Source organism: Aphelocoma coerulescens, chromosome 2 (assembly GCF_041296385.1).
Source record: "Aphelocoma coerulescens isolate FSJ_1873_10779 chromosome 2, UR_Acoe_1.0, whole genome shotgun sequence".
NCBI lineage: Eukaryota > Metazoa > Chordata > Aves > Passeriformes > Corvidae > Aphelocoma > Aphelocoma coerulescens.
In genome coordinates this window covers 37,489,453-37,511,881 of record NC_091015.1, presented here as the reverse complement: position 1 = coordinate 37,511,881, position 22,429 = coordinate 37,489,453, and the positions used below count along the sequence as shown (strand labels likewise).

Sequence of the window (22,429 nt, the reverse complement as noted above, 5' to 3'; positions counted from 1 at the left end):
CCCCTTGTCTTGTTTACTGCTCTCATTCTTTGGAAATGCAAATATGTATTTGGCAGAGCAGGTGCCATCTCTTTTAAACTGAGAGCAAATTATTAACTCATGAAGGAATAAAATGCTGTTTCTCTCCAGGGAACTTGATGCACATATCCCAATATGAGATCTTGTTGCTGAGCCTTGTGTTTTCATATCAACATGTATGTTGATAGCTATGCTTCATAATAACAAATCAATATGAATCACATGTGTAGATCATTATTGCATGTTAATATCAAGATTGGTTTTCATTCAATTCTATGTTTGAGGGACATGTAGACACTGTACAGAGATGCATTGAACCTGTATGTGTACTTTCTTTATGTAACCTAAATGTCTCAAACACTTTAAAGCAGTGTCTTCTACAGCCATTTAAATCTTTTAGGGATATGCAAGAAATGGTGTAGCTGTTTAAAAGAAAGTTCCTTGTGCAAAGCTCAAAGTTTGGAGAGATTTTAAACTGTTAAAAAATCAAGCACCTGAAGTAAGAACAGCTTTGGAAATGATTTTCAAACTGTGGGTGTTGAAGAGGAGAAGATAATACATAGTATTACCTTGTCTTTAACAATGTTGTCATTGATTCTTCAGATTTAACACATACTCCACTGAATATTTCTTTTTAAAGATATCCTAATAGAACTGAAGAAGGGGAGGGAAGGAAAGGAAGTTCATGACAGCATAACCTTTCTGACTTAGTACTTTAAAAGCCTCATAATACTATGAAATACTTTAAAATGGTTGTAAACAGCATGATGAAGACTTTACATATTGTTATTAAATTTACCATGGAGAAGAATCTTGTGTATTGTAGATGGATTCTTTTGAAAGAGTTAATAATGCAGATTACATTCCTCAGTATAGTTGGAGCTGGATTCTGTAAATGACACCAAGCACAGTTACAACTAAAGGGGATGTTTCCATTGGTTATTATCTAGATATTTTTGAAAACTGTATATTGCCAGTAAAATAATTTGTTTGTATGCCCCTTCTCTGTTTTTATGGGAAGTATGTGTTGGATATGTGGCAAGTGAACACCCACAGTACATAGTGGTAAACATTGTGGCATTTACTTCTTTTTTTTCCCAGAGAAAAAATAATTACTAAAAATCAGTTTGTCTGGATTTTTTGTTTGTTTTGTTTTGTTTTTGTTTTTTTTTCTGGGGGAGTCATTCTCTGCACATTGTCCTGAAAGTTCACTGTGGCTTATTTATATCCTTATCAAGGCACTATTAGAGGGGCAGGTGAATGGGATCATTCTTCAGCCTTCTTAAAAGCATAAGGATAGCTTTACTGTCTGGACTAGTATGATGTCTCCTTACAGTGATTACTAAGGAAAGAATATAAGAATAGGCTGAGCATTTCCGGAGTGTTCCTTCAGGTTCCAACGCTCTCTACACATTTATTATTTTACTGATATCAGAGATAGGCCTGTATAATTTTAAAACTGGAAGAATTCTAGTGTACTCATATTCTTTATGTTCTCTTTTGTCCTCTTTTTCCATTTCTACTGTAATCAATTTGCAAATCCAAAAAAGCTCTGCATGTATTCAGAATGCAAGTATACCAGGGATCTATACAATGAAATAATTTTTTTTATTTTAAATTTTCTTCTGAATACTCTTTTTGAATGCTGTTGAGCACTGATCTGATCTTTACTGATTATAATTACAAATTTTTATTTTATTTCTGAGTGGTAGCTCATCAGTGATGAGCTCACTGGTCATCACTGTAAGTGTATTGCTAGGATTTTTTTTATGTGCATTACTTTAGATTTATCAATGCTAAGGTATATGTATCTATTCCAGTGGGAATTGGAGGATAGCATTAGCAAGCAAGAGAAGGGACAGTCGGACTTAGGATTTAGTACCTATATCATACCTAAATTCTGTTTGAACTCTCTAAATCTTTTCCTGTACCCATCCATAAAAACATTATGGAGTCTGTATTAAGTATTTCACTGGTATGGATATAATAACAACTAGAACAATGACTTGTTAATCCATTGGAAAAGGTTTTGTTTTGTTTTTCTTTGTGAATAATACATAGCGAACTTTAAATTATTTAAAAGTTACCCTATGCAACAATCTAACGTGTCACGCCTCCTGCATAAATTTACTCATTTAAAGAGTTATTAAACCCAAAAATTTTTAAAAATATTTTTGAAATGTTTACCTTTTTTTGTTTTTCTGTGTTTGCCAGTCTTCTAATCTTAATCTAATGCAAAATACTCTGCTGCATAGTCCACAGATACTTGGACTTTGTTAATTTAGAATAGGGGTGTATATATGTAAGTATACATACCTATTATATAAATTTCTATTGACTACATGTTGAATATGCCAGCAAATATTCATTGCAGTTATGAACATGATTAAATTTATAGCTGTCAGAATCCATCTAACAGTTTAGTTACTTACAGGAATTGCACTTTCAAAGTGGTAGTTAGAGAAACAGTTCCTAACCAAGTGACTAGCCCTAGCTGGGGTCACATTAGATTGTAATGAACTCCAGCACACGACAAATGTTTTTATTTAGATCATATGTCCAACAGAAGCAAACTCTGTAATGGGTGTGCTGTGTGTGTATACATTACTACTAAATATTTGGCATTATATTGCAATATTTCTATTATCATTATTTTTTTTAAATCAACATCACCATGGTCATCCTCTTTTCATATAGCAATGGGAACATGGAGCTGGAGTTGATCACACGGACCATTGTGCCTAGTCATTTACAGCCTCAGGGAACATGTCATTAGATGCCTCATGCAGACTGGGGTTCATTGAGCCTCAATTTTGCACACCGTTACCAAAAGCCACAGAATGTCTCTATGCAGTCTAGAACACAACTTAAGACTTATAATACAAGACTAAGTCATTAAAACAATAATGTTACAAGAAGAGAGGACTAAATACTCAGATAATTTTAGAATAAAATCTGATACTATGTCTGTCTGTCTTCTGTGCTCATCTGTGAAGATATTTAAGCAAAGCAGTTACTGTCATATTTTTTTAGGTCTCATATTTTAAGTTTAAATATTGAAAAAGGTGTAAACAATATTACATCTTACTTTGTAAATGTGACTATTCACACTGGGAGGCTGTTTCCAAGGATTGTACTTCTGTGAATTTGGGGATCACATTTAACTGAAAACAATATATTTCCCATAAATTCTTCTGTATGAACTGCTCATCGTTATTTATAATGCTTGTAAATAATAATGCTTATAAATAATAAACTATGTAGCTTGGAATTGCATCTTTTTTTAATCCTTTTAGTAGAAGTTACAGTTCTGTGACGTGTTATATGAATCTAAGAGAAATATTGTCTGGTATTTCATAGTCTGAACTAATGAGATAGACTAGTGCCCCCTGTTAGGTGTACAGTAAGAGAATTTACATTACAAAGAAATCCAAGCAATTTTACAGAAAGGTATGTCTTTAGTAAAAGCTATTGAAATGTTCTGGGCTAGTAAAATTAATGAATACTGAATGCTATCAAATGACTGTGTTAGTCCGTGGATTAAGAAGGTGAATATGATAAAGCAAGGCAATGGTAAATGAGGAAGGCCGATGCTGTCAGATTCCTGTTACTACTCCTTTTAAAGTTACTTATTCTAAATATATTGAGATATGAGCAATGCTTTTTGAGGTGAAGTTTTGATGAAAAAGTGATGTATAGTTTAAAATCAATGCATCATAATTCTTACTATTGAGGTGTGGCCTCTGGTGTTGTGAGTTTATTTTCTGTATATTTTCTCCGAGCTGTATTTGTGTAATTACCCTCATAGCAGATGCATGGAAAGCAAATGCAGATAGCTTTTAACCCGCTCATACTTTGAGGGAGTTAGATTAAATCATGACGAATTCCTGCCTCTGGAGCTTGAACTTTTTTATTATTTTTCTATTTGTCTTGACCTACTATATTGAAACTGTTTACAATTCTGTTTTCTAGAAATATGTAGAACACATACATTAATTCTTGGAGAATTAAACTTTCAGTCATCAGTCTGCAGGTACAGCCCTCTGTTCTTGATCACTGTTGTTTCTGTACATTGCTCTACATTGTGATTAACTGTGCATTACATGATAGGTTTTTTTCTGTTGTATGGATGCTGTGGTGGTAAGAGTCTTAGAAATATGAAAGCATACCAATATAATCAAGAGAATTCTTTAGTAGCAGTTATATATTTCTCATACTACATGAAAATACATGTTCAGTCATACATAGAAGTAGGGCTGTAAAATAAGAATGTTAATCTCTATGAGTAAGCTTTTTCCTACACCATAAAATTGTAAGAGTCAGTAAAATGTGCATCAGGTGAGCTCAGCTCAGAGTTATTTCCCTTATTGTCCACTCTGTTTTATATTTTTTAAGAAGCACCTGTTACATTTCCTCAAACAGACCACCAAAAGAGCAGCTGAGGAAACTATGTAACTATTGTAACTATGTCTGCCTTGTACTTCATCTTACATCCTCTGACTGCCTCTGCAGCCCTGGTTTTTTACATCTCTGCTGCTGCTTCCTCCTATTTCCATGTCCTTGAGCTGTTCCTGCTTTTCTTTTCCACTGGATGTTGACAATCCACTCCAGAGATTAGGAACTGTGAAGGTGGGACCTGCTTGGGCTCACATCAAATGGTGATAAGGCACTGCTCGTCGTGACTACGGTGGAGGCAACTACAGCAGAGAGAAACTGAATTTCTACTCCACAAGTCAGCTATTTTGTGGTGTTTTTTTGTTTGTTGGTTTTGTTTTGTTTTTTGTTTGGTTGGTTTGTTTTGTTGTTGTCATTGTTGTTTAGTTTTGATGGGGTTGGTTTGTTTGGCTTTTGGGGTGTGAGTGTGTGTGTCCCAAGATTGGGGGAAATTGGCATGTCTAGGAAATGAAGGGGGAAAAAGAGAAAGCATTGCAATATTTTTTTCCCCTAAATAATTATTGCCTTGCAGAGTCAGTGAGAGCTTTTTCCCCTCCCACTCTTCTGAAATGGAATTCCAGTAAAACTTGAGGATGGTTTTATGTGTTTGACTTAATTGTGTCTTTTTTTTTTTTTTTTTTTCAATTTCTGCAGACATCTGTTTTGGTTAGTACAGACCTGATACAAGGGGATAGTGAGTTTGCTGGTATCCTTTTACACTGCCCGGATTGTCTTATGCACAGTCACACTTGATTTGCATTTTCTTTCAGTGTGGATTGGCTGTATTTCCATATAAAAATATTTACTTTTCTACTTTGGGTGATTACAGCGGTTAGTGATATGTGAAGAGTCATTCTTCTTTCCTACTTACTAAGTGCTGTGGCTAGAAATTAGCAGTGTGTAAAAGTGAGAAGCTCCTAGGCAAAGTTGCTTAGAGTTGATTAAGTCGTTGCTTTTCAAATGAAGGAATGGACTGTAGTATTTGTATAAATTACTCTCTGAGAATTGCTTCTTTAGACACCCAAAGTGCTACTGCTAAGGATGGTTGTAAGTGAAGATAACAGGTTGATTGCCAGAGCAAAGCAGAAGGAAAAGTTGGTAGGAATAACCAGACACAAGCAAATAAAATCTGTCATATTTTTTCCCCTTTTTGTGTATGTATGTGTAAGAGAGATGTTTAGAACCAGCTTCTTGATAGGTTAAAACACAGTGGTAAATGGTTGTGTGTTTGAGAGGTATTCTGGAAGTGCCATTGGGTTTTTTAAAAACCTGTTGACCTGAGTGGAAACCTAGTGATCACGTCTTGCTCAGGCAGAAAAGGAAAACTACGTCTGCTGATGGGTCCTCTTGTGCTTGATGGGTCCTCTTGAATCACAAGAATGTGAGAATGGGAGGTGGAAGATTCAAGAAGGTCACATTCCTCCCGAAGGGTGAGAGGAGCCAGGGCAGCTCACAGTCTGTGCACGAGGCAATGTGCTGTGGCTTTGGAATGGGTAAAGCAAGGAATGTTTGAGGGCATGAACTAAGCCCCTAGTGAATCTCAGAGCCCAAGAGGAACAAACAAACTCTTGTAGTTAGTGAGTAACATCCAGTCAGAGAGATGTGAAGTGGTGCTCAGAAGAAGGAAGCACACTGGGATCAAGGATAAATTGGAGGCCTTCATGTCTGGAAGGTGTCAAGGGCATAAAAGGTTCTTTGGCAAGGGAAAGAAAGATGTGTCTTGATGTTGATGTGGCAATTACTGTGATTCCATATCAAGTTAGAAATTTTTAGTGATGTGTTGCATGTCTTTTTTTTATTGCTAGTATTCCAGTTTGGACCTATTTTGACAGGCATATCATCTGCATGACTAAAGCCATTCTAAATATGAAAAAGAAATTCTGCCTTACATCATTCATATTCAAACAAACCCAAACCAGACCAGTCTCAAACCCAGATCGCCCATGTGAAGTGGTATTGCAAAAGCCAGTGACATCCTAATTGTGCTGTGTGGAGGGTGGGAGTTAGATTCAATATACATCTTGGGTATTTTAGAATACATATTTATATCTATAAAACTTGACTAACAAATACTAATAATCTAAGAGCATTGGTTGTGCTATGAAAAGATTGGAATTATTAGATAACAGCTGTTTAATGAAGTTCATAGGAACTTTTGTTCTATTTGTAAGTCAGACATGAGATAATATGGAGCTCTACTGATGCAGAAAGTTATTGTTCTTTGGAAAGGGGTTTCAGATGACTTCACCAGGAAATTTCTGGGCATGTTCCTCTGTATATCTGTTCTAAAGTAACAGCTCTTGTGCAGTGTAAACAAGGATAGTATGCTTCTTTATATAAAGTAATTTTTATATAATCAGAAATCTGAACTTTATGCATACTTCGGTGTTTTACAGAGATCTCAATTTCAAAAGTAACTAAAGAAGGAAGGTCTTGGTGTTTTTGCAGCATTAAAATTTATAGTTGCACTTTGTGTCAGAGAACTAGTCTTAAAAGAGAGTAGACAATAACAAGACATGACAGTATTTTTTCCTTTCTCGATGTTCTGTAGAGCTGGTGAAGCGCATCGAAGGTATTTGGTGTGATAAAATTTGTTCACGGTGTTGACACAGACTAAAAGAAAGGTCCGCTCCCTCCCCCAGTCCATGGGCCTTTGTGTGGCTGTGCCATCTGTACTGTTTGCAGTGTATCTTCTGTAAGGGCTATGATGGCACTGGTCAAATGTGAGGGTAATATTAGACTGTCAGATCCCAAACTTTTTGCTCATGGCCTTCTGGCTTCTCTAGGACTGTGGCTCCATGCCTCCTTACTTTTTCTGACGTGGATGATGCTGTTGGCTGTTCTGCTGCTGCCACGGCAGCACAGGGTGTTGCTGGTGGGGTAGTGAGTGGAGGGGAAGGGAGCCAGCAGGACTTGTCTCCTGGGAAAGCTGACTCCCCATGCAACCCCTGCATCGTGGGGATCATTACCTGCTCTGCAGCTGTGGAGCTCTTTCCCACGTGTTACTGTCAGTCCTTACTGTCAGAACCCTTCTCACTCATTTGGGAATAGATGAATATTAAAGGCATAACTTAGTGGTAATGCTACAGCTTTCTAAATTTTTCAGAACATTTTTTCATGAAAAGTATTTAAGCTAGGTAAAAAAAGTACTTTGGGACATGTTGTTCCATTTATTTTTTAAGCCTATTCTCCATAGAAATCACTGGAGAGTTTTTAAAGCAGATGTCTTGATGTGGGCCATTGTAATGCAATGTTCTTTGGAAAATTCTGTGTCTCAGGACAAATTTACCACAAATGGAGCAATCGTGCTGTCCCATAAAAGAGAAGACATGTGTTTTTGCAACATTTGATAGATTGGAAAAGTATGCATAACCCTGCCAACTCTGCAAAGCAAGCAAGTCTGCTATTTTCAGTAAAGTATTTTGGGGCTTTTTGAGTATTTTGAAAATGCTAGTACAGTAACTGCTCTGACTATTCAGGAATACTTAGTACAACAAAAATTTTTAACATTAATAAATACAGTATTATCTGAAATTATGACTATGAAGAAAACATGTTAGATCTTTCTCCCCTTGAATTTTTGGCAGAAAAAGAATATACAGTTTTTATTAATAACGGTTTACTGGAACATTTTATTTCATGTGTACAGATTTTAAGGCCATAAAGCAAAGGAATACTGCATACATATCAAAATAGAAATACTATAGAGTAATCTTTTTGGTTCACAAATAATCAGTGGAAGTATTTATCTTGTTTATTATCTGTGCTAACTTGAACTTAGTAATTAATTATGCAACACTATTGTAGGAGATCTGCTGCTTTTATTTGTGGTATTTGTGATATTTGTTATTAAAAAGACTAGATACATTTTGTGAATAATTAAAATAGGGATGAAATATGCAAAAGAACGTGAAATGTTACTTATTTTCATCAGAAAATTCTGATGTATCTGTATAGAAATATGTATGTTCATAATTTCACGGCTATCATAGGTAGCTTACTAAAATACTAACAAGGACAAGGATAACAGTTATGTTAGGTAAACTTATCTTGAATAAAAATGAAAATAGGAAACACAAACATATGGTGTACATATATTTACGACAGTATATTTTACAGTGAATTTTTTAAGTATACTAAGTCTATGTTTTTAATTCTTCTAAGATGCCAAAAGAAATAATTTGCTTATTTTAGTTGTGCCAAGTTAAGAAATGTATGCTAAATCTAGTGATGCAGTTTGTGCCTGGGAACCTTGAGGACTGGAAACCGCTAGCAAACATTAGACATCTCTAATAATCTCTTGAATAATCTTTTGTTTTGTATATCTGAGAAGGCCATAATCTGAAAAAGGCTAAATGCGCTGAGTGCTCCTTTGCTTCTGAAAGCAGAGGATTTGGCATTTTGCAGTTCTGTATTCCAAGCAGCATCAGCTTTTTCATAATTTCTCTTTACTCTTCTTCGGGTACATACCTTTTCTTCCCTCATGGGGAAAGACAGCACGGTAGTTGAGATTCAGGACCAAGTGACCTGCATTTGGCTTTGGCACACTGTTCAGAATTCCCATTCTCCTTTTTTTTAGGGTGCTTTTACTGGGACAAACAAGTGGGTAGATTAGGTGTGTTTCTGGTCCCTGGGGTGTAGGCTCAGCCCTGGGCACCTCCTCCCAGCACCATTTTGGATAAAGCTTGGCTTGTGCTGGTCCAGCTCTGAGAAGAAGGAATGGTGCTGCTGGAACTGGATAGGAGTCGTGACGTTTTCTAACCAGGTTCCCAGCATGGGTGACTGGAAAACCAGGACCCTGAAGCAAACCACAGTATAAACCTCAAGTAATTTAAAAAGAGCCCCAGATTTCTGGAATGGTGTTATTATTGTGTATATGTAGTTAAATCTGTAAGTGACAAGGTTTCATCAGAAGTATCTACTTCCTTTGAACTACATCATGTTTTAATTAATGGTGTATTAACTAAAGCTAGCTGGACATGAGAGACAGGGAATTTTATTTAAAATTCTGTGGCTTGCTTAATTAGATATCAGTGATAATTTTTATAATCTATAGCTTTATTTTAAGTTATTAAGTATATTTTTTAGGCATTTAGACTTAAATTTGCCACTTCCAAATTGATAGGATAGACAAAAATAAAGCTGTTAGGAAGTACAACTGTTTTGTTGACTTGCATAAATTAGCATTGTTTATGCATTTAAATATATTCAGTTACAAATCTCAGCTCAGTTCCTGACTTTTCCACACATGCTTCCTGTGTGATAGTGAGCAAATTATTTAAGAACAAATGTTTCAGTGTGTCTAGTGACTTTGAAATGTAATAATTAATGTCAGCTGAGATCTAGTCTTTTGTTAAAATTCACCAGTAGGTCTATATTAATTTTTAGGAATTTCAATTCTTCACTTCCCTTCTGTAAATTGGGATATTTCTCTTTTTCTTATTTTCTAGTCCTTGTACTTAAAAGAAGGCTGGTCTGTACCATTGTCCTGTTTGTAATATAGCCACAGAATCATAGAACAGTTTGGGTTGGAAAGAACCTTATAGGCCATGTGGTTTCAAACCCCCAGCCCTGACCATAGTTAACGACACCTTCCACTAGACCAAGCTGCTCAAAGCCCCATCCAACCTGACCCTGAATATTTCTGGGGCTGAATCATCCATCACCTCTGGGCGACCTGTTCCACTGCTTCACCACTCACATTGTAACGAATTTCTTCCTAATATCTCATCTAAACCCACCCTCTGTCAGTTTCAAGTTCCCCTTGTCCTATCACTACCCGTGCTTGTAAAAAGTCGTCTTTCTTGTAGGATCCCTGTGGTTACCGGGAGGCTGCTTCATGATCTTCTCCAACCAGCAACCCCAACTTTCTCTGTCTTCATAGGAGAGGGACTCCAGCCCTCTAATCGTCCTGTGTCCCTTCTCTGGACTCACTGCAGTAGGTCCATGTCCATGTTTGGGGCTTCAGAAGAGGATGCGGCACTCCAGGTGGGGTCTCACCGGAGCAGAGCAGAGGGGCAGAATCCCCTCCCTTGCCCTGCTGGCCGTGCTGCTTTGGATGCAGCCCAGGATACAGTTGGTTTTCTGGGCTGCAGGTGCACACTGTTGGGTCATGTCATGCTTCTTGCCCATGAAAACCCCAAGTCTTTCTCCCCAGGGCTACTCTCAATCCATTCTCTGTCCAGCCTGTATTTGTGTTTGGAACTGCCCTGACCAAGGTTTGGGACCTTGCACTTGATCTTGTTGAACTTGATGAGGTTTGCATGGACCCACCTCATAAGCCTTTCAAAGTCCCCCTGGATGGCATTCCTCCCCTCCAGTGTGTAACCCTTATCTCAGTTTCTTCTTTTATAATGCAAGCACATAACTACTAATTATGTTGTTATTACTTGACATTTTTCATCTGTTCCATTGGTCTAGCCAGGTTGTAAAGAAGGAGCAGAAAAATGAAGTCGATTTAGACACTGAATGTCAGAGTGCAGACACTGTAATTTGGGTCAGAAAAGCAATAGATTCCCCAGGCTGCATAATTCCAATTGCCCAGTTTATTTTAACTCTGTGATTTCTGCCTGTGCAGTCTAAGCAGCTAAGTGTAAACACTAGTACCTCAAATCCTGAATCACAGATTTGTATAGATGCACATCACCTGAGAGTGCATCATCTTTCTCTGTGGTGATTTTTGTTTGTTTGATTTTTCTTCTTGTGGCTAATAGTAATTTTTTTTGGGTAAAACACCCCATGTTATATGGCATGCATCTAATGAGAAAACAGAGGGGCTATTTTGGTTCACTGCAAGTATAAGCAAAACCTTTTAATTATGAAAGTTACTGGGGTGCAGCAAAATCAGTTCCGTGAATATCCATTGGAACATATAAGCAAGTTTATTTTAAGTTAATTTTATATTTTTGAGGTTGGAGGGCTTATGAGGCTTTAGCGAATCTTTGGTGAAGGTTCTCAGAAGATAAAACCTCTGTTTTGTGAGGAAGTCTAACTTTATCATTTAAAATACAGCCTTTGGAAAGAGAACTTCTTATGGAATGGTTTTAAATAACAAATTTAAATAGAATATTTTTGCTCTCTCTTTTTTTTTTAATGATGTGAGCTATACCAAAATTGGATGACATTAGTAAACCAAGTGACTTACAGATTACATAGCTGTGATATCCTTGTGATACAAAGAGCGTGAAAGTAGATCAGACTCTTTTAGGCTTATTTCATATATAGAAGGATTCAATTGTGCATATTTTAATGCAGGGCATGTGAAAGGAATGACTCATAATTAACAAATCACTTAGTAAAGTTAAACAGATATTCTTTACTGTGGGGCACTGGAACTGGTGAGGCTCTGGGCGCTGCCCAGAAAAGTTGTAGATACTCCATCCCTGGAAGTGTTCATGGGCAGATTAGATGGGTCTCTATGAAATCTGGTCTACTGAAAGGTGTCCCTGCCCCTGGCAGGGGTATTGAAACTAGATGATCTTCAAGGACCCTTCCAACTCAAGCCATTCTATGATTTCTATTAACATAGGTGTTTTTAAAATTCACACATTCTACAATTGATGAAAATGGCTGTTACATGGGTGGCTCCTGGTAAATGTTTTAGAAGTACGTCCTCTGCCTGGTGGTAAGAGTAGAGCACACAAGGGACTTTGGAAAATCTCTTCATTTGAAGACTTTCATGGATTGAATCAGAAAGGTAGAACAGAAAATAATTCTTAACCCCTAAAAAACCTGCTTTTAAAAAATTGTTTTCATATTCTGTCTTGCAAGATTTCAATGGAATTCAAGCTCTGTAATATAAATGTTTCATATGCAGCCTTCTCATAAAGCATCTAGACCTTTAGTGATGACTTTGTACAAGTACATGGAAGAACTATTACAGTAGTTGCTAAGTACCAACTGAGCTTTATAAAGCAAATACAGGGTAAAAAGGTTGAAAACCAATGAAAGATGAAATGTGACTTAACAAGCTTGTGCCTATTCATAACTTACAAGGTTTCTTTCATAGTTTCTCTTTAGTAATAGAAAGCTGAGCATAAATATTATAGGTAATTTTGCCATTTTTAGGATCATATGGAAGTTCTACAGGGCCAATTTTTAAACTCTTTAGTTATCAGTGTAAAACAAATTTTAGACATTTCTGTTTGAGACACCTTTGTTTCAGTGAGTAGACCTTCAGTTGGCTTAAGGTAGTTACATAGGTACGTTCTAAAAGTTAAGTTTTAGAATCATAAAGTTTGAAGCAAAGGAAACAACTAAGAAGGATGTGAACATCTGACTTGCAATGCAATCAAGTGCAGTGTGTTCATCCCAGTGCTTCAGCTGAGAAACCAACAAAACCAATAGAAAGGATTGCAGGTTGAAGGCAGAAAGGCTTCTATAGATGTGAAATAGTGTAATAGATACAGGTTTGCAATTGTTTGCAATTAATGGTGCTGCTATTCAAGTTAAGAATATAAATTCATGGAGGTAGTACATCTCTAATTAGTATTACCAGGAATGTAGTGCTCTTGCGTGGTGCTTCTGTTCTGTGTGGGAGTGGAGTCCAGAAGATTGAATCATGTAATTATTTCTCATATAGAAGCACAAATGTAGTGTTATCCAGTTGCCATCCATTTTATTATTCTTTTTTTTTTTTTGTAGTTGACAAGGAATTCTTCAACAATTTAAGCACAGAAACAACAATGAATCGTTGAGTTTCTTTTTGTGTTTGTGTATTTATTCTACTTTCCTTGCTTTATTGCCATCTTTGATTTCTGGCTTTTCATTAGTTACCGTATTCTAATATATAAGCCTTTTTGATGTAAGGCTTAAAAATATATTCAAAATAGACTAAATGTTTTCATTCCTCACTAGATGTATTTGTTTACTTATTTTGAAAGAAAATGGAAGGAAATATATAAAACATTGTTTATATTTTGCTTTTTAAAACTATGGTAAAAATGAATTGCACAAAAAATGATTATTTGTTTGAATAATGATGTTTATGATTCAGAAGTAAGCATATAGATGATTTTTAGTTTATGACAAATATAGTAATAGCAGAAAAAGGCTGACCTACACTGTAAAAGTGTTCCAATATGAAGATTATTTAGTAATTGTTTGGCTCTTGACTACAATTTGTGAGTAGGATTAAAACTCCCTTGGGCAAAATCCTGTGGATCCCCAGGGGAATTGCAGAGGATGAGGAAACACAAGCATCAACATTCAGCAAAGTCAGGGGAAATTGTTTCAAATTTCAAGCGAAAGTCTTACTAAGCAGGTTCAGGGTTTTTTTATCCAACAAATGCACTTTTAAGGCAAGCTGCCCGCTGGAGTAAAATAATGCTTTCCATGTGTTTATCCTGTGTCTCTTTTCAGGTATATTTGGGCATAGTTTATTACTGTATCTAAGCAGGTTGTCCCCAAGTTTATCAGTAGTAGAGGCAAAAGGAACTGGAATGTGACAAATTTGGACATTTGTCTTCACAGGCTGGTGAAGACAGGCTGTGCTGTTGCCCTCCAGATGTCAGGAGGGGCAAAGTCCCACCAGTGTCCCCCTAGCATATATTTAGCAGTCTATAGACAAAGCAGGCAAAACCAAAACCAAATCCTGAAGGGATATATGTGTGCATTCCAGACCTGCAATAGGAGACCAGCTACCCTTTACTCTCGAACTATGTTACACTGTAGCATAAGTTAAAATCAGTCTTAGCCTTCACTTAGCTTGAAGTTTCCTGCATCTGTTCTCAGTCTTGAACAAAGGCTTGTTTCTGAAAGCTTCATTTATTAGAAAATACTCCTTTCTGCCAGTCCTACTCTTCTCCTATCTATAGAAAAATCATACATACAATAGCAATAATTTCAGTGTCAAGGACTACTGTGTAAAAACATAAGCTAAATCTGAGGAGAATTAATTGCAACATTTAAAAAGAGAAAATAATTAGGTAGAATTCCAGAGAAAAACCTGCTAGAAAATGATAACAGAAATGCACAGCCTCTCTCAAGAGAAAAAGTGTATTTAAGATGCAAGCATAGTATAAGCTAGCTCAGACAAAGGATTCCCAAGGGAAAAAGGAGATAGGATCTACTTTTTTTCTTCTTCCCTTTAAGATGGGAAAAACACTGGGAAACTCAAATTAACAAAAGTGAACTTTCGTATTGAAAACTGAACACCACGGAAAATGAACACAAACTTAAGTTGTTTAAAACTGTAATTATGTAACTTTGTCAATTAAAAATGCAATCAAACACCAATTTTTAGTTGTTAAAAATTCCATGGGAATGTTGGCACTTCTTACCTACAAAGCATTCTGAAGTAAGTAATATACTGAAGTCAGTAGATGGAGGACATAAATTTCACTGTTTTCTTCTCATACTCTGAAAAAAAATCAGCTCAGTTAACCATGAAGATGTAGGGTTTTCCCATCTGAAAGATGGGGCAATGTGTTAAAGTCTTTAAGTTGGTATGTCTGTCTGTGTGGGATGGACAGTCAAACAAACAAACGAAGGACCCTCAGTCAGAAAATGCACTTCTGTCCCTGAATAGACCTCTAGAGTGTAGTTCTGCAAATGCCAGCTCTCTGTCTCAGTTTACTCAATGGCAGTGTATGAACTGCAGGAAAATATTTAAGGATTTTATAAGAGACTGATAAGGTGTGATAAGAGACTGATAAGGTGTACTTATGCTGTAGAAGGATGTGAGGCCAAGCCACCTTTAAGTAATGGTTTTGGTATTGAGAGCTGTGGACCTGTGACATCCTGGCCTTCAGCATCCCTTAGACATGTGTGCAGGAGGTCAGGCAGAGGTGCAGAGCCTGCTCTGATGCTTGTGGTGCTGAGCCAACTTGGATCTTCCCTTCTGGCTTTGTTTCAGTAAAACTGCCTCACTCGTGCTCTGCTTGTGCATCCACATCTCTAGTGTCAGTATGGACACCATCAGAGCAAATTCTAGGAACATGCAAATGGCAATGCTCACTGATCCTTCACAAACCCAGAAGTTGTTGTCTTCTTGGAGCTGAATTTGAATGGGTCAGGAATTTTTTCTGGGTGAATAGGGAATTGTGCTTCGAGATGCTGCTGCCACCACATAGTTTATTTCAGGTGAAGATATGCATTCTTGTAGGTGAGGGGGCCGCCTTATTTCGATAACCCATTTGGTATCTCACTATCACTGAACTCTTTTATAGTAAAGCTAATGAAGAAATACAAAACCATTTGTAGTTGTCTAGAAGGCTCCACACTATCCCAGTGGAGAGTGACATAGCGCCAGCTATTCATATCCCAGGACTGCAATAATTTAATCAACTTCTCCATACAGCTCGCTCCCTAGGGGAAAAAAAAAAATTCCACATAATAGAAAACAATCTAGCATGAACTTCTCCTATGAAATCCTTTAACCTGCCTGCTAACCTGATCTCTATTGTCTGTACAGATTTTCTATTGATTAAATTAGGTTCACATTTTCACAAGTTATTTATAAGGAATTCCAGTGCCCTGTTCCCAGTTTATTTTAAAATTGTGCAAAGCATTTGAATGAGGACAGCAGTTAACAAATCTTTTCCTCTAACGCTGTGGAACATTTTTGTCACAAGACTAAAGAACATTTCTTCAAAGGCTTATTTCCGAGCATGAAGTAGGAATTTCTGCCCCAGGAAATTATGGATCATCAGGATTCTTCCCCAGTTGTAAATTATGCTTTTCAGCTTTGCTTTCCTGTAATGTAATCACCCCTAGAGCACCTAAACATGGAGAGATTAATTAAATCAAACAATTAAACACAAAAAATCCTTGTAGTTTATTGCCAACAAAAGTTAATTGTTAGGCAGAATTTAGAGGTTGCCCCATGAGAGGGAAATGAAAGAAAAGAGGAAGAACACATGGCAGGTAATAGTCAAAGAGCTTAACCTCTGTTGATATGGGTGGAGATACTTGTGGTGCTGGTTGTGGGGAGGTCTGTGTAGAGCTCATATTGAGTGATGCACTTCTGGAGCTGCCTTTCCTGGGGAAGACGGCAGATGCATGCTTTGGAAGACAGAGATTGTCCCCAGGATGTTTAATCTATGATGCTCCAGATTTTGAAGGAGTTTCAGTGGATATATAGAAATAATGGTGAGCAATATGGAAAGAATTGTTTGAGTGATTGATTAATCCTTCCATCAGAGTGATTTATCTAGTGGACAGCCTAATGTGCTTTGTTAGAGAACTTACCATAGATTACACAGATATACCTATAAAAGCCAGTGCTTTCTGTCCCAGATTGCTTTTCTCCATTTATTAAAGACTATCAGTCATAAGCTTTGGTGATTCAGCCTTCTTTTAATGCTTTTAATATTCAAATAGTATATATTTTTAAAAGTCACCAATTTCAAAATTCTACCCACTGTCTAGAAATCTTTTTATCTGAACAGTTTATTTTCTACTTTTTGTTGGGGTCAATTTTTTTTCTCTCTTTTTTTTTATGCCTCCTAGTTTCAATATGTTTATAATTAGTCACTTATACAATCAAAATATTATTCAATGTGATCATTTAGTCATAAAAAAAAATGGTTTCAAATTTTAGTGGCCCTGTGGAAAAATTTGCTTGTTTAGTCATTGATGTAAAATAGTAAGAAGGATGAGTAACTCCTCAACTTTTCTCTTCCAATTTTCACTTTTTAAATCTGTTTTCCTAAAATTGTTACCGAGATGTTTTAAACATTGGGAACAGTTCCATGACTCTCACTTGGAGGAGATTTTTCAATTATGTACTACTTGTCTCGTAAGCATAAATTAAATTCCAGTGGTGTTTTTTTGACTTTTAGTTTGTTCAGCTGTATTATTTAAAGAAAGAAAAAAGCCTTTATAGACTTCTGATGAATCAGCAAAAATATGTTGTGGTATTTCCTTGTACCAGAGTCTCCTCAGGTTTCATTTATTTCAGTATTTCTTTTAGTGAAGAAAACACTGAGAAATTTGAATGTAGTTCTTCTGACTTGGTAGGTAATTAATGTAACAACCTGGAAATAGCACACCTAGGAGTTTTAAAATTTAAGGTCAATCAGAAGTTTCCTTTAAAGAATTCATATGATGAAGTTAAGGTACATGAAAGGTGTCCTGGTTTTGGCTAGGATAGGGTTAGTTTTAAACTTAGTAGCTGGTACAGAGCTGTGTTTTGGATTTAGTATGAAAATTATGCTGATAACACAGTGTTTAGTTGTTGCTAAGTAGTGCTTACCCTAAGTCAAGGACTTTTCAGTTTCCCATGCTCTGCCAGTGAGGAGCTGCACAAGGAGCAGGGAGGGAGCATATCCAGGGCAGCTGGCCAGAGGGATATTCCATACCATGGACTGTCATGCTCAGGGTATAAACTGGGAGGAATTGGCTGATTGCTGCTCAGGAGAGGCTGATTGGTTCTCAGGTGAGCAACTGTATTGTGCATCACTTGTTTCCCTTGGGTTTTATTTCACTCTCTCCTTTTGGTATCTCCCTTTTCATTAACATTATTCTTAACAAATTTGCTTCAGTTATTAAACTGCTCTTAAATCAATCCTAACTATACTCAGTGATGTTGCTGTCTTGCATTCTGATCGGTTTTTATCAGTGCTCAGTTTTTGTTGCTAATATTTTTCCCTGTCACAAACTGTAGTATTGGTGAAATATTTTCACAAACATTCAAGTATTCTGCTTGCCATGCCAAAATAGGGTTTGTGTTGCATGTCTTCTTAGTGTTTACTGATATATTCCATATAAATAATTCAAGAAAGTGAATTTGAATGATTGCTTCTCTGAGGAATACAGTCCATATCTTTGTATTAAAATTTAAATGGATGTTTTTACATGTCCCAGACTAGTACACCTGGGAATAAAGTAGTCAATAAAACAAGTGGGCTTGTGAGTTGTGCTGGTTTCTTCTTTAAAGGGGAGAGATTTCAGCTTGATAAGGAAACTATCAGTGATTTCAGTGTGTTGATGTTTATAGTTTATATTTCAGAATTGTTTTAATTTACATCAGTAAACATCCTTTACTAAATTGAAAAAAAAAAGTGTACTACCGAAAAGACTTTATACTAAATACAGTGCAAAAACAAGGGATGTTGTTATGTAAAATATGCAACTTAAATTACATTACTTCTTTATTTGAAAGTAAAGAAACCAGAATGGTGGTGATTAGCAGATATTTTGGTTGGATTTCTTGCCCATCAGACTCTTCATACTAAGCTTTCAACAATGCAAATTTGGGGTATTTCTGGCATCAGAGACATTGTTCTCTACAAAGTGTAAAATCCATTGCAGGAACACCTACACATGTCTTGTATATCTGTACATAATGCCTGCATTTCCAGGCAAGAAATTAATGATTGTTAGCATGGTTTTTTTTTTTGGAGAACAGAGAAAAGTTTCAGGCACACATGTAAGCATTTGTTATCTGATATGTAAAAATTCTCCTTTGGAAAATCCATGATGTCACCCACACTGAAAATCACAGGATCTAGCTAACCACGGCAAAAGTGTAGGACCCTGCTGAAGAAAATACCAAGTACATTCTGTACAGAAAAGCTCCTGAAAGGCATAATTGCTGCAGCCTCCATAGCAATTAAGGTATAAAATATTCTGTTATTTATTCCTATTGTTCAGGCAAAAATCATTAATCAGTCCTGTTGTGGAAAACTGTAGTTTCTGTGGAAGGAAAGTTGCTATAGCTCTACCCAGTGCCTCCTTTATGGAGTAACTGTGAATTGAGGAAATTGCATGTGAGATGTACTTTGGGAAAGGGCTGGTAGAAAGCAAACGATGGCTGAGCAAATCCAAAAGCCAGTTTCTGGGCTGTTCTAAGTTTCCCTGTTATGGTAGTTAGAAATAAGTCCCTTAAGGCATGCATTAAGATGAATGTCATGCTTTCAGACACAACAGTGAGGTTGGACCTCAAAAGAAACTCCTGTCTTTCAGGGAGTTGTGTTGGGTTGGTTGAGAAACTGGACATGTCTCCATGGGCCGAAGTTCAAAGATGAAACTGGTGTTGTTGATCAGTTTTGTAGGACTGATGTAATTTTTTTTCTCCAAATACTCTCCAAAAACTCCTCTTTCCTTGCAAGGAGGACTGAATAATGTAAATGAGATGGAGTCGTGAGGTTGGCGTATAGGGAATTTGCCTTTATGTTTTTTTTTTTCCTCCATTGAATATTCCTTTTTCTTTTCTCAGCCTGGCTTCTGTACAGCAGCTGAGGATTTCGGTGGCATGGGGAATTCCTGGAAATCTAAGTTTGTTAGCAATGTTGGCTGAATGCTAAGTAATTTGATTTGTATAGTTTTTAACAAAGCTTTGCTTCCTAGTTTGGGTATGTGTCCTCGTAGGAATCCTGACAGAACACTTAATAAACTTTCAAATTCAGAAAGGAAAACATGTTATGAGAAGGAGACTGGAATTCTAAGACTCATTATAGTCAATGGCTAGAGGAGGAAGATTTTTTTACAATTCTTTTTGTGATTAAATGAATGGTTTATTAATGTAGTGTTTCTAGTTTCTCTTATTTGTTAGGCCTGCTTTGTGACTGGTTGAGAGGGCAGTGAAGCTTGTCTAAGTGTATATTAACAAAATGCACACACAGATCTAAGTTACCCAGAATTTTTTCAATCTCTTAGAGGATTGCTGGAAAGTTCCCTACCTGACATTGTATGTATTTTAACTGTATGCTGTGTTGTGTTCTTCTAAGTAATTTATCTCTGTATGAACAGGTCAAATCACTCAGTGTGATCTGTTTAGAGCTCCTGATCTTTATTTTGCCTCACAGCAAGCACATTTGATTAATGTTGTAGTTCCAGGTTCTTTTTTTCCTATGTGGTAGTATTATCGCTGTTACTACTTTCCTCTTCATATACTTATGTATAGGTTTCTCAATGCATGGCCTTCCTGGAGCACTTAAAGAACACTAATTAAGTATAAAGAAGTGAATTTATATTAAACTCTTCTGAAAAAGATAATATAAATGACCTCATATTTTCTTCTACAGAAATTAGGATATTTGCATAGTATATAGATGATCTTCCAATGTATACCTTAACAAATAACACAACACATAACACAAATATGCATTGATGACTTTTGTCTTCAGCATCTGTATACTGTGCTTGCTTTCTTATAAACACAATACTATCTACCTAAAATGGAAAAATATCACTATAAAAGGTTTAAGTGTGAAAAACTAAATATTGCAGGGATCTTTCCTTATTTAGGACTCTGCAGCAGCAGAACCTACCAGGAAACTGAAAAAAGGAAATACTTACAAGGTTCCTTTTGGTGATATCCTCTGCATTGTGTGTCTGTGTATTTCTGCATCACATATACTGAGGTGGTCAGGACCTGGCTGCAGTCCAGAGACCAGTGACCTACCCTCAGAGGACTGCATACCTCCCCTTTCCTGTTCCCAGATTACACTTGGCAAATTACATCCTCTGTGTCGGCCTTAGGCTCCCCTTTCAAAGGACGGAACTTGCATTTGAGAGTTTTCCAGAATAAAAATGGAATTCTGCTGTATGTTCCATGATAGCTGCTGTTCTTACACACAAACTCCATCTTCTTTCCTGTGAGCTGCCATGCCCATACTACATTTTTTCCATTGCTGTAATCTCATGCAGGACATGTATGTTTTGCTGCAACGCTGGTTCTAGGCTGCAGAGCCTGGGTGTCTGGTAAAGGGGAAAGGATGTCAGAGTTGATCATTTAGATCTGTTTTCCCTGCTGATGTTCTGTGTATACAACAAACTTTGTAGACAGTGGTCAAAGGTATTGCATATGAATAGATTGATCAGACTAGAGTGCACAGCATCACTACTTTGCTGGCTGTAGTAATTCTAATGGTAAGCTGTTTATCACAAATATTCATATTAAATAATCAAGATAATCTCTAACTGTACAGTATTCAGCAATGTTAGCTTTTGTAGGTAATGAAGCTAATGTAGTTAAGGATGATGCAAATAGTAAAACTGGATGAAATCGTGGTAGAAAATTTTGTGTACGTTAAATCAATTATGCAAATACAATTTAAAAAAATCAGTAAAATCTAATCAGTTCCCAAGATTATAAGAAATATGTACCTACTTGAAGATATAAAACTGTCTTCAATACAATCTAATCCACTGCCAGAAATGAAACATCTCTAATTTGATTAAAATGGCCCAGTTGACCATAGTTATTTTTTTTAGCCATGGATAAAAGGATTGAAGTTCACAAGACAGAATGATAGCTTTTCTTACTAAATAGCGCTTTTAGCTTTTGTAGTTGCTGACCATTTTCAGGCACTGATCTTGATTCACAGAGGTTTGAGGGCTGATGTGCCTTGTACTTGGCCAGTATCATTCACATTAATGTTACATTTTTCGTTCCAATCTCCATGTTCCTGTTTAGTTTTCATTATTTTTTCAATTATATTATACAATTATATATTCAATCAGTGTTTCTAGATCTTCCAACTCATCATTGTTTTTTCTAACTTGAGGAGATGAAGAGCATAGGAATCTCTTCTAGTACAAATTTTTAAAAGGCAAGGCAGCTGTTTATGTACTTACACAGCTTAACTTGCTCGCAGTATAGTCCCTGCATTCAAATGGTTCACCAGGAAGGGTCTGAGAGCAATGAAAGCATGCTCTGGGACTAAGGTGTCTTCCTTAGTGTCTGCATGAATTTCTTTGTACAGTAATGATACTCGTGTATGTAAGACAGGCAGGAAAAAAAAAAAAGAAGAAGAAAAGGTGTTGTCTGATTGGGTTAATGTGGGTTTTTTTTAAATGTGCTTCTCTTCCTAGTAATTTTTTTGTTTTTCCTTTCTTTCCCCTCATGACTCCTTTTCTATTCCTTCTTAGCTACCAACATCTTCCTCCTTAGCACTCATTCCATTAATGTGTTACTCTCTTCTGGTCTGAATTTTTTGTTTTCTCTTTTTGTAATTTAACCCTTATAAATGATATATTGCTAGACATATGAAGAGATTCCACTTACTTTCTAAAATTAGCTTACTAGTCT

At 36.5% G+C, this 22,429-nt stretch overlaps 1 protein-coding gene across 7 annotated transcripts in view; it reads left to right on the top strand.

Annotated features, from left to right (window-relative positions):
- LOC138106446 (diacylglycerol kinase beta) overlaps nt 1–22,429 on the top strand; it is a 425,706-nt gene that overhangs the window by 99,061 nt on the left and 304,216 nt on the right. Inside the window, exon 1 of one of the 7 annotated variants that reach the window (XM_069007056.1) lies at nt 10,417–10,440. The exons of 5 other annotated variants lie outside the window; for them this stretch is intronic. The gene's annotated coding sequence lies outside the window, so the exon portion shown is untranslated. Of the gene's footprint in view, nt 1–10,416; nt 10,441–17,800; nt 17,831–22,429 lie in introns of those variants that run through there. One more of the 7 variants, XM_069007055.1, reaches the window with a different exon arrangement.